The sequence below is a fragment of the Elephas maximus genome, chromosome 1 (genome assembly GCF_024166365.1).
Source record: "Elephas maximus indicus isolate mEleMax1 chromosome 1, mEleMax1 primary haplotype, whole genome shotgun sequence".
In the NCBI taxonomy this organism is placed as follows: domain Eukaryota; kingdom Metazoa; phylum Chordata; class Mammalia; order Proboscidea; family Elephantidae; genus Elephas; species Elephas maximus.
Window position 1 is genome coordinate 80,809,078 of NC_064819.1, and position 16,691 is coordinate 80,825,768.

General features: G+C 42.0%; 1 non-coding gene across 1 annotated transcript; it reads right to left on the reverse strand.

Moving 5' to 3' along the window:
- Window positions 1-5,074: 5,074 nt before the first annotated feature.
- On the reverse strand, window positions 5,075-5,147 carry TRNAK-UUU (transfer RNA lysine (anticodon UUU)). Its single transcript has one exon. It is a non-coding gene; the product is annotated as a tRNA-Lys (tRNA).
- Between the last annotated feature and the right edge of the window lie 11,544 nt (window positions 5,148-16,691).

Below are 16,691 nucleotides of genomic sequence, written 5' to 3' on the forward strand. Positions count from 1 at the left end.
ATTGACCAAAAACAAGGCTCTGGGAATTGATGGAATACCAACTGAGATGTTTCAAAAAACAGATGCAGCACTAGAAGTGCTCACTCATCTGTGCCAAGAAATTTCTAAGACAGCTACGTGGCCAACAGACGGGAAGGGACCCATATTTATAGCTATTCCCAGAAAAGGTGATCCAACTAAATGCAGATATTATCCAACAATAGCATTAATATCAGATGGAAGCAAAATTTTGCTGAAGATCATTCAAAAGCAGCTGCATCAGTGTATCAACAGGGAACTGCCAGAAATTCAAGCCAGATTTAGAAGTGAACATGGAACCAGGGATAACATTGCTGATGTCAGATGAATCCTGGCTGAAAGCAGAGAATACCAGAAAGATTTTCACCTGTGTTTTATTGACTATGCTAAGGCATTAGACTGTGAAGATCATAACAAATTATGGATAACATTTCAGAGAATGGGAATTTTGGAACACTTAATTGTTCTCATGAGAAATCTGCGCATGGAACAAGAGGCAGTCATTTGAACACAACAAGGGAATACCGCATGGTTTAAAGTCAGGAAAGGTGTGCGTCAGGGTTGTGCCCTTTCACAATACCTGTTTAATGTGAGCAAATAATCTGAGAAGCTGGGCTATATGAAGAAGAACAGGGCAGCAGGATTGGAGGAAGACTCATTAACCACCTGCATTATGCAGACGACACAACCTCCCTTGCTGAAAGTGAAGAGGACTTGAAGCACTTACTAATGAAGATCAAAGACCACAGCCTTCAGTACGGATTACACCTCAGCATAAAGAGAACAGAAATTCTCACAACTGGACCAATAAGCAACATCATGATAAATGGAGAAAAGTCTGAGGTTGTCAAGGATTTCATTTTACTTGGATCCATCATAACACCCATGCAAGCAGCGGTCAAGAAATCAAAAGACACGTTGCATTGAGCAAATCAGCTGCAAGGCATCTCTATAACATGTTAAAAAGGAAAGATGTCACCTTGAGGACTAAGGTGCACCTGACCCAAGCCATATTGTTTTCAATCAACTTGTAAGTGTGTAAAATTTGGACAATGGGTAACCAGTTCTGTTTTGGTTTTTTTAATGGCACATGTCTTCTGTATACCTTCTTTGCTGACTTATCTCTTCAGATATTCTACCCACTTTTTAATTGGGTTGGTTGTGTTTTTATTATTGTGTTTTAGGAGTTTGTTATATATCTTGGATCCACCAGGATCACCAATTGCCATCACGTTCATTATGACTCATAGTGACCCCATGTGTTGCAGACTACAGCCTGGACTTAAGTCCTTTCTCAGATATGACTTTCGTCTTATGTATTTTGATGCTTTGTTGTTAGGTGCATACACACTCAGGATTATTATGTCTTGGAGAATTGACCCTTTAATCATTATGTAATCCTTTCTTTATTTTTGACAATTTTCCTTGCTCTGAAATCTGACTTGTATGAAATTAATATAGCAGCTCCAGCTTTCTTTTGCTTAGTGTTAGCATGGTATATCTTTCTCCGTCTGTTTACTTTAATCTATCCATGTTTTTATATTGAAGTGGGTTCTGTGTAAAGAACAAGTAGCTGGGTCTGTTGTTTTGGTTCTTCTTAATCCACTAGGATAGTCCATGTTTTTTAATTGGCATTGTAATGTTTAACGTTATGTTATTGTCAGCTAGGCCTTGATTCTCAGCGGTTTGGCATGTGCTCTTCCATAATGTGATCTGGTATGAGCAACCAATCAGTTAAAAAAGGACTTTCCTTTGGGGTGTGGCCTGTCTCCAGTATATAAAAGGGTGTTCTGACAAATCTCACTCCCTCTTGACCCTGTACTCTTCAGGGCACCTGATCTCCTGTTCTTGGGATATATGCCTGCAGAAGTCTCTAGCCTGCTGCCAGACTTGCACATCTTGGATTTCCTAGTGCCTGCAAGCCTATGAGCTAACATGTAGGAAGACTCGTTAGAAACCTGCTATATGCAGATGACCCAAGTCTGCTTGCTGAAAGTGAAGAGGACTTAAAGCATTTACTAATAAAGATCAGAGACCACAGCCTTCAGTATGGATTACACTTCAACGTAAAGAAAGCAAGAATCCTCACAACTGGAACAATAAGCAACATCATGATAAATGGAGAAAATACTGAAGTTGTCAAGGATTTCATCTTACTTGGATCCACAATCAACACCCATGGAAGCAGCAGTCAAGAAATCAAAAGATCCATTGCACTGGGCAAATTGGCTACAAGAGATCTCTTTAAAGTGCTGAAAAGCAAAGATGTCACCTTGAAGACTAAGTTGAGGCTGGCCCAAGCCATGGCGATTTCAATCGCATTATATGCATGTGAAAGCTGGACAATGAATAAGGAAGACCAAAGAAGAATTGACCACTTTGAATTGTGGTGTTGGCAAAGAATATTGCATGTACCATGGACTGCCAAAAGAACAAACAAATCTGTCTTGGCTTTAAATATGTCATTCCTTTGCCTTCTTGCCTGCATGGTTTCTGCTGAGTAAAAATCCAAGCTTATTCTTACTGACTCTCATTTGTAGGTGACTTTTCGTACATCCCTAAAAAAAAAAAAAAAAACTAGCTGCTCTTAAAATTCTCTGTTTACCTTTGGCTTTGGCAAGCTTGATTATAATATGTCTCAGCGACTTCCTTTTAGGATCTACCTTGTGTGGGGTTCAATGACCACCTTGGATGGATATCTTCTCATCTTTCACGATATCAGGGAAGTTTTCTGCCAAGAGATCTTTAACAATTCTCTCTGTATTTTCTTTTACCCACCTCTGTTCTGGTACTCAGATCACTTGTAGGTTATTTCTCTTGATAGAGTCCCAGATAATTCTTAGCATTTCTTCTTATAATTCTTTTATCTGATTTTACCTCAAGTATGTCAGTGTCAAGTGCTTTATCTTCCAATCTCACTAATTCTGATGTCCATTTCCTCAGTTCTGCTCCTTTGACTTTCTACTGAATTGTCTAATTCTGAAATTTCATTGTTAATCCTCTGAATTTCTGTTTGTTGTCTCTCTATGAACTCTTGCAGCCTATTAAATTTGTCATTATGCACTTCTCTAATCTTCTTAAGTTCCTCTAATGCTCTGTCTGTGCCTTCCTTGTCTTGTTCTGCATTTTGCCTGATCTCCTTCCTGATCTCTTGAGAAGTTCTCTATATTAATCTTTTGTATTCTGCCTTTGATAATTCCAGGAATTTCCCTTCCTCTGGAAGATTTCTTGACTCTTTATTTTGGGAGCTTTGCTGAAGCTGTCCTGGTCTGCCTTTTTATGTGATTTGATATTCACTGTTGTCTCTGAGCCATCAATAAAGTTATTGTATTTATTTGTTTTATGTTTACTTACTGTGTCCTAGCTTCTCACTTTGTTTCATTTTGATATGTGCCCAAATAAGCTGGTCAGGTGAACTGGTTTGATTATTGATGCCTTTGAAGCTCTAATGTCCTATCACCAGTTGGTTGGAGCTGTTACTAGGTATATGAGTCCAGGAGTCAGTTCACTTGTATGGATTCAGCGCAGGTGTCCAGGTAGTCGGTCACCAAGTGTGTGGAGCAGGCTCTCACCTACAGTCTTAGATGAGCAGGTATGATTGGTGTAGGCACAAGTATCTGTCTGCAGTAGGGGGCGATGCCCTGAGCAAGGCAGGGGACTGATAACAACCCCTGAGTGCCTGTGAGGAAAATGTGTCCCTGGTTCCCAGAGTGCCTAGGTGGCTGTGTTTTGCAGCCAGACTACGGACACCCAATGCTGTTGGCTGTAAGACTGGAAGGCACCACTTAGCCTTGGATCCCTGTCAAGGGTGGCTAGGTCGCATAGGTGAAGCCACCAGTCCTCAGGCCCCTGATGTGGGTAGGTGAGGACTGTGCTTAATAGGCAGAGCAATGTCAGAAGTCACGAACCTGACTCTTCACCATATAGCTGAAACAGTTGACATTAGTCTTCAGGTATATACCCTGTTGTACTGTGCTAATGAGGGCCTACACTGTTGAAATGGTCCCACACAGGTCCATGCAGGTTTGAAAGTCCATGGACCACTTATGCCTGTGCTTAGGCAGAGGAGCTGTTTCTGCTCTGAGTTCCCAGTTTACAGGAGCTGGCAGATTATTTTTTCTCCTTGTTTGTTAATTTGTTCCTTCTCCCAGGCTGGGAGGATGGCTCAGGGCTCGAGGCAGGTCCTACTTCCAGCCCAGGGAAAGCAGCTATCACTGAATCAGGCTCAGAACCCAGTGCAGGGTGGGGAGGGATCAGTTAAATGGGAGAGAGTTTTTTCCAAACGGGATTTTTTTTGGCCCCTGGGTTAGATTAGAGGCAATCCTTATCTTTTGCTAAGAGCATCACTTTTCACTGATTCTGTAAGCATGCGTGAACTCTCCAACAATCAGTCTCTCCCAATGTGGAAAACATGTCCTGAACACCTCTGCTTGCCTCACCAAGGTCGTGCCAGCAGATCTTGCCTGAGGGGTGCTGGTTCCCACCAGGTCAGGTCTGGCAACTCCTCACTGCTTCTGAACAATCTCTCCCTTTCCCTGCCACTTGGTCCACTTCCTCAACTTTCCCTTTCATGTTCAGGGCTCATAGATTGTCATATATAATCGATTCACTTGTTTATTTAGGTCTTTGTTATAAGAGGGACCACCAGAAGCATCTGACTATTCCACCATCTTGGCCCTGGCTCTGAAGTTTGTTTTTAGAAACCTTCATCTCATTTGGAAGAACTCCGCTGCCTCAACTTTTGCTGACCCCTTGAGGGCAGTGTAGAACTGCTCCATGGTGTTTTCTAGGCTTTCACCTTTCAAAAGCAGTTTACCCGGCCTGTCTTCTGAGGAACCTCTTGGTGCGTTCAGACCCCCAACCTTTTTGCTATTAATTAAGCATTTAACCCTTTGTCCTTTCTCTGTTATCCCTGCTCTATTCTGACTCTTGTTGAGCAAAGAGCAGGAAAAGATGAGTCAAGAAGCCTATAGTAAATGTCTGAAAGAGTTCCTCTAAGGGGCAGCGGAATGTCAATAGGCTTCTAAGGGAAATAATTAGGGTAAAATGAGAATAACGCCTGAACAGGGACTTGAACCCTGGACCCTCAGATTAAAAGTCTGATGCTCTACCAACTGAGCTACCCAGGCCTCTATGTACAACTTTTCTTGAGTACCTAATGGAGGTTTTATGTAGGTCAGTTCCTTTTATGTTTCATGTCCTGGTTCCCAGATAGCTTCTTTGTAATTCTTCTGCCTGTCAAGAAGTTTCTGTTCCAAAAAGATGTCATAAGCGCTAGGAGAATTTCTCTTCCTTTTGTCTTGTCTTCTGTCTCTTTAGGCTTTCAGAAACAGACTTGGTCACCTAGACAAAGCACTACCGGCTTTCAGAACACGTTGCTACACCCAGAGTGTTTCATGCCCACCCGCATCTATTTTTCTTAAAGCAACACTCGTGCTACTGTTTTTTGTATTCCTTTGCATTGTCTTATATTTTTTCTTGCATCCTTGGGAAGCAGAGGAGAAAAGAGATAAAGGAGAGAAAAACTGAAGACCAAAGAGAATGTTCCATAATGGTGGGGCAAGCAAAGAAGCATGGGTTTAGTCTTCTGCACCTCTTTGCTTACTTTTCTTCTTGATGCCCTTTGTTACCATCTGTGAGCCACTTCTTTTCATTTTATTTCTCCTCCTCCTTCTCTTTGGTCTCCTTTCTCTTTTCCTCCTTCAGGTCTTCATGTCATGAATACTATTTGCTATTCAGATCCAAGTGAAAATGATAATTTTCTTGACGAATTAGTGAACATTAGTACATAGCATCCAGAATATGACCTAAGATAGTTTTGAGTTTTGACCCAAACCTGGAGAAAATACTGTACAAGGGATCTGGGAACAAATGGGGAAGTTTTGGAGTGAAGGAAATTTAACCTCTCTGGGGAGGAAAGACAGGGTAGGGAATGGAAAAAGACTATCGTTTACTTCTTCCAAATAACTTGGCACTTCCACGAAACCCAGACTATGTGAAAACTGAGAGAATTTGTGATTACCTAACTTTAGGAATTTGTGGATTTCTCCTGTCTCCCTTTCCTACCCTACCAATATACAAGGCAGAGTTGGAGATGGGTCACACAAAATCATCTTGAATTGTTTTGTGGATCAATCCACAGGGAAACTAGGGAAAGACGTTTAAGCAAAATACCTTGGGGTTAGTTAGCATTGTCTACTTTCTCTACATTTGATGTAGACTGGAAGACACCAACCTGTAGCTCACACAGAGGGACCACTCTCCCAGGGAGATTTGGGACACACTACCTCCTCCCACCTCTGCATCAGGTGATTCTTTTACTTGTGGGTAAAGGATAAAGTATTTTAAAAGCTATGTTTTAAAACTCTTTGTTATAAATGGATTATAATAAAATATTTTCCTGGCATTAAAAGCAGACATTTCTGACAAAGGGAGCTCTTGTTTGAGCTTCCAGACTTTTCTCCCTGGAGCAACAGCATATTATATTTGAGAAAAAAAATCTGAACATATCAGCTTCTGGCAATCTGTATCCTTTTATGGCAGAGTGCAGTTCTTGGCTTATAATTCTCCACCAAAATGCATCATCATTATAAGTGACTTCGATGAGAGAGCCCTGGAAATATGTCACTTCTGATTATCTCACAATCTCGGCTTACTAATTCTAAATTGTTTTCAGAGGCTTCCGATGATATTTGATTCCTTTTTTGAATGTTGTAAAAATTGCCTTCAATTGCAAAGTTAAAAAATTGAAAACAGAAAATTGATGTTCCCTTATCAACACTTTAACTTATTTGCTTGTACCATATCCTCACAGTATTGGCTGCATGGTCTAATGGATAATGTTTCTGATTCCAGATCTAGAGGATTGAGGGTTCAAGTCCTTCCACGGTTGTTTATTTCTAATTGCACAACAAGTAGAAGATTCTTGAATTGGCTCCCAGTGACTGAGGTGTTTCTGGAAAGAAGAATTGATATAGGTGAAGTTTCTTCTGTCACATATCAATAATTAACATTAAAGAGGCTTTGGAAATCTAAAATGGGCTGAGCCTCTTTATTGTTAATGTAACAACAACGCATTCCTGCATCCCTCCATGTTGGGAACTTACGAGTGTATATTTGAAATCCAGGTTGCTCTAGCCACAATATCAACCCCTGAGTTCAGCCACCCCAGAACTATCCTAATTGTGCTTCACAATATTCAGCGCCATATTAACCCCTGCTCTATAGGGTCGATACGATTTGGAATTGACTTGAAGGCAATGGGTTTGGTTTGGTTTTTTGGGGGGGGCCTATCCTTCTACCCACACACAAATGATTGCATATCTTTGTGGCTGACATCTGTCTAATGGTCTCTTCAAAGGGGACTTTTGCTTCTCTTACTCCTCTCACATTCAAATGCTCTGATGAGCTGCCTTCCGGGTCAGCTGGGAGGCAAGTTCTGTTAGAAAAATGGAGTCCTCCCAAGTTAAAAGGGGACTTCATGCGATTCCTGTGAAATGGAGAAGATCCTTATTGGGACAGAAATTGGCAAAGAAGAGATACAAGTCATCTCACTTGGAGGTTGCTCCTTCTTAGGTTTACTAAGAAATTCCAAGAAGATAATGATAATCAGTATGAACTCCAGAGTCCAAAATCACTCTAGAGGCAAAGCTTATCGCTTGGTTTTCAATGAATATCTTTAAGGAGCTCCAAATCTTCAAACTACAATGCACTGTCTTCAGGACTCACCCTACCTCTGTGCAGAGACTCACTTCTCTACAGCCACGTGCTTTAACAAATGTCCAGATGACAGACCTTTGTAACATTCTAGTCTCAATAATGACCGTGCTTACCAAACACTAACATGAATAACATGAATTTAGGGTGTATAACATGAATATACACCCTAAATTCGTAAGTATCCTGAATAAATGAAATCTCAGATCAAACTCCTTCTCTCCACTTTCCAATCCTATCCAATGCCCCTAAAGAAAAAGAAAACAAGTCATGTCCACTCCTCCTTTCCCAAAGTGAAAGGACTTAGCATCTCCATAATCCAGCGACTTGGGGATGTTCCTAAAAATTTCCACATTTAAATTCCATTATCAACCTTTACCTCTCAACACTGTGCCATCCTCCTCATTCCTTCCGTCACTATTTTGCTCATCTATTTGACAGTAGGACAAAGAATAAGGTTGCTGGGCACATTGAACGAATACCTCTCAAATGATACTGCAAATCTGACTTTCCACATTTGAAGTCTTGCTCTTCAGAGTCCCATTGAGAAAAGCAAGCATGTCAGTAGTAAAATGCACTGTAAATATTCCCAGAGCTGCTCTAGGAGAAAGCTGGGCTCAGTAGCCTTTTGTGTATGAGTGAGAAAGAATTATGGGAAAACTTAAAGCATCTACACCAGAACAGGGTCATGAATCCTAGATCCTCAGACTAGATGCCTGGTGCACTGAGCTCTCCAGGAGTTTGATGGGCTCAGTAAGAGTCTATTCAAACCAAAAAGTCTTGGTCACTGCTTGACCTTTCTGTCTCATTCTTTCCTTTGAATATTAAGCACCCAAAATGTTGCTGCAAATACAACATATTCTAGCCCAAAGTCGTTTGGGGATTCTGTTTTTAAGCTTCACGTTGCTGTGCTAGCACGTGGAATCCGCAAAACGGGGCCTCCCTGTGGCTTTTTCCAAAGACTCCACTCTCAGCAACTGCTCTTCCAGAAACACGGCAGCACAGGAGCGCATTCCAAAATGCTCCGCGATTTCACCTGGAGGTCGCGAAATTTTGGGCAAAACTAGTCGTATCTTTTTGTGAGACATAAGCTTTGAAAGCACTTATTTTAGCCTCTCTCTTCCCGAGGGCCTGCAGAAAGCATGGGAGCTTGATCACTTTCTGCCTCCGTGACGGGCCATATCCTATCCGTTTTTAGAGACTCATCTTCAAACCTTATTCCTCTTCTCTCTGCCATCTACCCCTCTGCTGCTTCTTCTCCCCTCCGCTTAGAGTCCTCCCTTCCCCCGTCATAAATTCCGCCACTCTCTCCTATTCACTTCCTTCCTAGCACCTACTCTTCTTCGCATTCCAGTTCCCAGAGAGGTGTCGTTCTGATAAAGCAGTAACTTAATCTATAGATTTCGGACACCCTTCCCTTCCAGCCAAGAAGACTTGAATTTTCTCTATATCTGGATTAACAGTCGCACCACATCAGGAATTTGCGAGCTTCCCCAGTAGTAGGAAAAGTTTATAAGGAGCGAATTTGTTTTGAAGGTTGTGCCCATCCCATAATGTGCTTCTCTTGTGCTTCCTCATTAAGGAAATAATTAGGTCTAAATGATACGCTTTAATTACAGGAGCGTCCGTCCATCTTTCTTCTCTCTCAATATCAGAGCCACAACCTTGAGGAGGCAAAACCAAGTTTCCAAACCCAGATGTGGGAGGCAGCCGTTTGCAAGAAGCATTGTTGCACTAGTTGCTCTTCGCTGTTGTCTAATAAACACGTTGCCATGGAGCAGATCCTACCCCATGATGAGAGGCTGGTGGGTTCGAACTGCTGACTTTCATGGTTAGCAGTTATACCTCCTAACCACCGCACCATCCGGGCTCCTGTTTCAGTTAAATGCTGCGAGTTAATTAACCTTTAGCTTTATTTCGGAAACCCTGGTGGCCTACTTGTTAAGAGCTACTTCTGCTAACCAAAAGGTAGGCAGTTTGAATCCACCAGGGGCTCCTTGGAAACCCTGTGGGGCAGTTCTACTCTGTCCTATAGGGTCACTTTAGTCGGTATCGACTCGATGGCAATGGTTTTTTTTTTTTTTTAATTTTTGTTGGTACTTTCATCTCTGCACCTGGATCCTCATTCCTTCCGAGCACTCACCCAACATATCTTTGTATTCCCCTGCACTATCTTTTGTGCCTTTCTGCAAGCTTCATAGGCACAAAAGAACTTTTTAAGACGACAATCAGAAGACTATTCAGAATGTTCAATCCCGCGACTCTCCCTCATGGTGGACTGGAGCTGACTGACACTCTGGCATTTGACCGAAAAACCCCTTGAAGAAGCCAATAACTGCTGGAAGATCTTAGAGTCTTTTGGTCCGGAATGAGTTTCCTTCCCCCCACCCCCACCCCTTCTCCTGGCATAGCTACGAGGTAGGGTCCAATCCAGGAACATAAGAATTGAACATAATGAATTTTGACTTGTGAAAACTCATGTTTTAAAATGCCTGCAGATCATGCTGGAAGTTAGTATCAAGAGTAGTCTCATTAAGTCTGGCTGGCAGTGGGGTATAACTCAGTGGTAAAATGTGTGCCTAGCATGCGTGAGGCCCTGAGTTCAGTCCCCAGCCATCTCCATATATGTTTTCTTTCCTCACCCACGCACAGCTGAATATTGGTGATTTTTTTTGACACTTTCCCCATTTTTCTTTTTGTGAATACCTTTTCTTGTGTTTTTCCAACTCACGGGAAGGAGAAATCGTTTGATAATTACTGGGACCATGGTCCTTGACACTACTTGGGCCTCCCAACCTGACTACTTAAGTACAACGAAGTCAGGGACAAACTGGAGTAAAAGAAGGTGCTCCGTCAGGATCTGCTGACCGTGAAGCAACAGTATTCCACCACATCAAAGAAGGCCTGTTCTCCTTTCCTACAATTTCTCATATTTATTAAGGAGTAGGGAAGAAAAACTCAGATGGAAAGAGGGAGGGAGAAATGACTATTGGACAAATTCCTTTTGAATCTTCTTTTTTTCCCTCACCTGTGCCTGTGTCAATGGACAGATAGCAAGTTCAGGAGAAAAGTTTCTTTCTGATTTTCTTTTCCCCATTCCTCCTACACTTCCACACCCACCCACACAATCTTGTTGAGCAAAAGTCAGTCCAATCACCAGTTTTGGAGATCTGTGATCCCAGCCACAGGCAGCTGTGATCCCAACTCTTTGTTAGTGGTGAAGAAGTATTTGGATGTCATCCAGAAGAAAGGTATTTCTCAGGAAACCTTGAGTCTTCCAGAAGCCACAGTTGAAAAAATCATTTCCGGAGATGGAAACAGCTGCTAAGTAAGCTCTCTTCAAGTCACAAAAGTCTTGGGCAAAAAGAGCTGCATCTTCTTATGGAGCAAACACCCTTAATCCACTTTCCTTAGGAGGAAGGGTACTATCTTACCTCCCGCATTGTAGAGAGAGCAAAGGAGATATAGGCAACCCTGGCAGGCTCAAACTACTTCCTCACCATCCAAATTCTACACATCCTAAGGACCTAGTTCCAAACCTTCTTTCATCTTCTTTTCTTGTTCTTCCACACCCACACCCACCTCCTGCCTCCTATCTTCCCCTTCATTTTCTTCATCACAGAATGTGTTACCTTCACTTTCACTTTCCCAGCCCCCCTTTATCCTGTCTCCAGTGCTTCCTCCTAGAAAAAATTTCCCAACAGCTCAGTTTACTCCAGTTCCCTCTGCACCACTTCTGAGGCTACCAGTTCTCAAACATGGCTGAAAAATGGGAACATCTGTGGAGACCTTTCAGTGATATAGATCCCACCCTTTCCCTATCTAATGATTCTCAGTCCATTCAGGATCTACAAAGGTGGAGTCGGGAATACATATAGTCACAAAGTTCTCGGGCAGTTCCCCGTGTTTGGGAACCACAACTTCCCGCCTCTAAGCACTCATGTCAGCTACTTCCCAGCACCAACTAAGCCCCAGTTGCTTGTTCATGGGAGGTTAGGATAGAGGAGATGACTAGTGCTGGGGAGGAGCCAAAGTGTTGACATATGTAATGTATTCCAATATTCAGGAAGATATGAACCTCTCACCGGGGAAAAATATCAAAATGAAAACTAAAAGCAAGAGAAGACACATTGATAAAGGATTACCTCCTAAAACTCATACGTGGGTTGGCTGACACTACAAATTTTGTCAAGAAGCTGAAGTTTTTATTCTTTTAGCCTCTGTGATGGCTGAGGTTTGAATGCCTGTCCAGGAGCACAAGTGGGCTCTTACAAAAGATTAATACACTTGCAGTTCTTGCTAATCCCCCAACATGCCTCCGTCATGCTTCTGTGTGGTTCTCAGAACTAGAGCTGCAGCTTCACAAGAAAAAGCCACTGCTTGATTCCCCAAGCAAGGTTTTGGACTCCAGGTCTTGATAGAAGAGTGATTGTCTGTGATACCATATATTTCCTGTTTTTCACTTAGGATTTATTTTTTCTTTTTCCATTTGCATCTAAGTTTCCTGAGACAACTTTTTGGGGTCCTACTTTTTTGTATTCTTAGCCTAGAATTATCTGCTGTCCCTCTGGTGCCCAGAAGTAGTGGAGGTGCCGGACCCTGGTGTGATGATTGGAAAACTAATATCATGAAAACTGTATGGAGAAAAAGCAACAAATTTGGAGTTTCAAGCTGAAGCCCCTTGAATTAATGCTGACTGTGGCTCAATGGTTAAGCTGATCACCTGCTCACTGAAAGGTTGGTATTGGAAACCAGCAGCGGCTCCTCGGTAGAAAGATGTATCATTAGGCTTCCATAGATTGACAGCCTTAGAAAAACCCTATGGGGCTGCTATGAATCAGAATCCACTCCACAGCAGCGAGGTTTTTTTTTTTGTTTTTTATGCATGCCCGTGGCTGAGACTTCGATGGCGTAGGGTTTAACTGTTCCCTATGCCTGGAAGGAGTCCTGGTGGTGCAAGTGGTTAAAAGCTTAGGTGCTAAGCGAAAGATTGGCAGTTCCAATCCATCATCCAGTCTCTACAAACTCTATGGGGCAGTTGGGTTTTTGTTTTTCCCTGGGAAAGGAGTTCCTAGGTGGTCTTAAATAGTTAACACTTGCTTGCTGCAATATTGGAGGTTCCAATCACTCAGAGGTGCTTAGTGATCTACTTCTGAAAAAGCAGCCATTGAAAACCCTACAGAGGACAGTTCTACTCCAGCATACATGGGATTACCATGAGCCAAAATCGACATAAGGATAACTGGTTTCCCCTGGGAAATCACGTTTAAATATGGATCCCTTTTACTTTATGGAGACTTATTTCTCACGGTTTTTGCCTGCCACCTGAATGTTCTTTGAGACAATATCGGAGCTCTAAGCCAAATACAGTGAGATTATGAAGAGCTGGAGGAAAATGATGTCTGTCTGGAGAATCTGTGCTTGGCCAAATGGAAGATGACCCTCCAAAGCCATGTTTCACTGGGTGACACAATGAACCTGTCAGGAGTCAAAAAGAAAAAAACCAATCCCGTTGCAGTCCAGTCGATTCCGACTCACAGCCACCCTATAGGACAGAATTGAACTTCCCCATAGGGTTTCCAAGAAGTGGCTGGTGGATTCAAACTGCCTACCTTTCAGTTAGCAGCTGATCCCCTTAACCACTGTGCAACCAGAGTTCCAAATCTCACTCCCACAACACAGTGGGGAAGAGGAAGGAAGGACAAGGATGGAACTATGGACCCAGGCATGCAGTGCACAATGGATTAGCAGTCCATCGCCTTAACCACTTGGTCACTTCATCAGGAGTCAAGTAAAGCAGAATCAAAGACAAGGAAAGGTTATGCACTCAGTCTTGACCTGAAATAATTCAGACATCAGCATAACTAGAGGTAGCCCAGGAAGAAAATTCAGAAGGGGGCTCTGTGGTATAGTTGCTTAAAAAAAAAAAAACTATCCACAGGACCCTTTCAAACCCCCCACCCCTTATCTGTCTTTCTATCTCTTTAATAATAATACATAGTGGGAGCTTAAGGTGCAGGCTTTTGTTTTGGGTGATTGAAGAGATTCCATTAGCATCTGGTTCTTTTCTCCCCGTTCTTGTCATAGTCCTTCTGCTGTCACAGTCACCTTAAAGGATATAGAAGCTCATAGCATAGGAATGAAAGAGCATTCAAGGAAGTCCATTGAGTTGTGTTTTTGCTGTCTGTGTGCACAGGAATTGAATGGAAAATATTAGGAGAAGAGAATTTGTATCCTTTCAAGATTGGGTTTAAATAGTGTTGAAGCAGAGAAAAAATGTAGAGGTGTGGAAGATGAAAGCCAGAGGCTCATACATGCAAAGGATGTGCTCTACCGCTGAGCTACATACACCTCATTCCTGAAGTGCTGCTGGCTAAATTTTATCTAGAACTAAGTGTTATTTCCTGAGATTCATGCTCCTTGAGAGTTGTGGTAGTGTTGATCAGTGTTAAGAGGCACAAGCAGCTGCTTTAGGCAGGAGGAACTGAGGAACCAGTGGGTGATGCTGATTCTTTACAGGACTTGAAAGTGAATGCAGAAGATTGGAAACATGTGTTGGATAAATAGGCACAAGAGATTTCCATGGTGGCTTTTGTACAACTTCGAGTTGTTAAAAGTCTCTGGCTTGTATTATGGGTGGCAAAGAATCAAGTCCCCATTTTCAGCTCTTTTGATTTCCTCTATAGTTGTCTTTGTCTTAACCTGAAGCACAAAGCTAAAGAAATTAATCTTTTGGCTGCCTAAAAGTCTTCACTATATTTACTGTTTGCTCAATCAGAATGTATGTGCCAGATTTGATGGAGGAAAGCAAAGGCAGAGAAAACCACATAGTGATGCATTCTGCATTTCATTTTAAGGGTCTTTTCTACTAGAGATATCAGATAACTCTGGGCCCTACCAACAATTCAGAAGAGGAATTCATAAAGCATGAATGAAACAGTAGCTTCAGGGTTTAGAGAAAGGCGAATTATAAGAGTAAGATAGAAGGTAAATAGACAGGATTTAAAGTACAACAACAAAAGTGAGTGAAGCATTTATTGGTTTGAAAAAATTTTAAGCCATTTCCAGACAGAAGGGGTTACAGAAAAGGGCATTTTGAAAAAAGTGGGGGTAGAGGGGCATGGGAGGAAGTCTGGAAGGGAGAGAAGGTAAACTCATATGAAATTCAAGATACCTTGGAACACACTAGTGAGAATGTTACACAGTGAACTCAGGATAATACTCTGGTCTCCACCCTTGGATTTGTGAGTGAGAGGGTGGATAAAGACTGAAAAATGCACTTTAAGATATGGGAATTAGAAATTCTTTTGTGATATTTGTGGAAAATAAATGAGCTTGCTCCAAGACTCTTCCAGAACCCTGAGATTTATCATGGCTTAAACTCAGTTCTTTGAACTACATAAGAAGACTAAGGGAAAATTCATTTCCTGGTGTTACAGAAGCCTAGAAGATGGGTCCTTCTGCTCAGACTTTCCAATTATCTGGACACAGGTCTTTGAGAAAGAGAAATAACATTATTGCAATGCAGAGAGCGAGGATCGGGGAGGAAGCTTGTCAGATCTGTCTCCCTGAGCTATTGAGAAGCACGGCTTTTATGTGATTTTGGCAGCAAGATGGTGGTTGCACAAAGGCAGCCAGGAAACAGGAAGTGCCATGGTTCTTGTCAGACCTCTCACTTCAGAATAGGGTCCAAGTGATTACTTTCCTTCTGATTGGTTCCACCTGTGGCTGCATCCGCTGTTGAGGTCAATTAGTGGTCACAGCTGGCCCTTCTGTGAGTGCTGGGTGGGCCAGTTCTGACTTGGGCGGGTTTAACAACTAATGGAAATTTACTGGCATTAGTAGGGTCAGGTTACAATCGTACCAGATTTCTAGAGCCTATTAGCTTTTTCTTATCCCAGTTTGCACATATATGAGACTTTGCCAATGTTCATAAAAATAACATAGAGTCTTTTTGAAATTGGCAGAACATGGCTTGTCTGTCAGACTTGTTCTTTCAGTTGGCTTATGGAATTTGTACAATAAGAACAAGACATAGTGTGTGGTAGGTTTCACTTATGGAGAAAACGAGAGTGTCACACACAAAAGTGATGGGGATGTGTATATGTTTGTCTGTGTGTCTGTGTATGTGTGTGGAAATGCTAGATAGTATCTTGGCTGTTTAATGCTGTAAAAGCAATATGTGTAATGTCAAGCATCCACCATTATGTAGTTGAAAAAGACATTTGCAATGAAGAAGTCGTCGGTCTTGCAGAATTTTATCACGCAATCTCCGGCATCATTTCCATCACCAAGGCCATTTTTTCCAAAAACCAATCCTTCTTTGTTTCCAACTTCTGCGTTCCAATCCCCAGTAATTATCAAGGCACCTTGACTGCATGTTTGATCAATTTCAGACTGCAAAAGTTGGTAAAAATCCTCAATTACTTCCTCTTTGGCATTAGTGTTTTGTGCATAAATTTGAATAATAGTCCTATTAACTGGCCTTCCTTGTAGACATATGGATATTATCCTAACACTGACAGCACGGTATTTCAGGATAGGTCTTGAAATATTCTTTTTGACAATGAATGAAACATCATTCCTCTTCAATTTGCATAGTAGACCATAAAAAATTGTCCAAATAAAAATGGCTAATACCAGCCCATTTCAGCTCACTAATGCCTAGGATATTTTGAGTGCCTTCTAACCTGAGGGGCTCATCTTTTGGCATCATATCAGCCAGTATTCTGCTGCTATTCACAAGCTTTTCACTGGCCAATTTTTTCAGAAGTAGACTGCCAATTCCTTCTTCCTATCCTGTTTTAGTCTGGAAGCGATACTGAAACCTGTCCACGTGAGATGAATCTGCTGGTATTTGAAATACCTGTGGCAAAGCTTCCAGCATCACAGCAACACACAAGCCAGCACAGTATGACAAACTGACAGATAGATAACTGACCATCTGAGGAATAGAC